This window comes from Myotis davidii, unplaced genomic scaffold (assembly GCF_000327345.1).
Source record: "Myotis davidii unplaced genomic scaffold, ASM32734v1 scaffold150, whole genome shotgun sequence".
NCBI classification, from domain to species: Eukaryota; Metazoa; Chordata; class Mammalia; order Chiroptera; family Vespertilionidae; genus Myotis; species Myotis davidii.
In genome coordinates, this window is record NW_006283437.1 from 114,575 (window position 1) to 115,474 (window position 900).

At 39.3% G+C, this 900-nt stretch overlaps 1 pseudogene across 1 annotated transcript; it reads left to right on the forward strand.

Moving 5' to 3' along the window:
- The first annotated feature begins 11 nt into the window (after positions 1-11).
- LOC102772907 lies at positions 12-556 on the forward strand (annotated as a pseudogene). The gene has a single exon (XR_001513866.1). The product of XR_001513866.1 is annotated as a thymosin beta-4 pseudogene (transcript).
- The last annotated feature ends 344 nt before the right edge of the window (positions 557-900 follow it).

Below are 900 nucleotides of genomic sequence, written 5' to 3' on the forward strand. Positions count from 1 at the left end.
GGTTAGGGCACCTCTCTCAGCTTCCTCTGCACCCATGTCTGACAAACCCCATATGGCTGAGATTGAGAAAGTCGGTAAGTCGAAATTGAAGAAGACAGAAACGCGAGAGAAAAATCCTTCAAAAGAAATGATTGAGCAGGAGAAGCAAGCAGGCAAATCGTAATGAGGCACGCGCCGCCAATATGCACTGTACATCCCACAAGCATTGCCTTCTTATTTTACTTCTTTTAGCTGTTTAACTTTGTAAGATGCAAAGAGGTTGGATCAGTTTAAGTGACTGTGCTGCCCCTTTTCACATCAGAACTACTGACAACGAAGGCCGCACCTGCCGCTCCCATCTGCCTGGCTGGCGGGGAAGGGGACAGCTTGCATGTTGGTGAAGGAAGGAGCTGGGTGGGACGAGGGTGAAATCTAGAGTTAAAACCAAGCTGGTCCAAGGGGTCCTGCGGGCTGTAAAATGCAGTTTAATCAGAGTGCCATTTTTTTTTTTTGTTCAAATGATTTTAATTATTGGAATGCACAATTTTTTTAATATGCAAATAAAAAGTTTTAAAACCTGAAAAAAATAAAATAAAATAAAAAAATAAAGGATATTGGCCTGTAATTTTCTTCCTCTGTAGTGTGTTTATCTGGTTTTGGAGTTAGGAAATGCTGGCCTCATAAAAAATAGCTTGGAAGTCTCTTTTCCTCTTAAATGTTTGGAATAGTGTGAGGAGGATATGCATTAGTTTTTCATTGAATGTTTGGTAAAATTTGCCTGTGAAGCTGTCTGGTCCATGACTTTTGTTTGCTGGAGGGTTTTTTTTTTATTACTGCTTTAATTTCTATATTTGTTATCAGTCTATTCAGGTTTTCTGATTCAGTTTTGGAATATTGTATGTTTCTAGGAATTTGTCCATT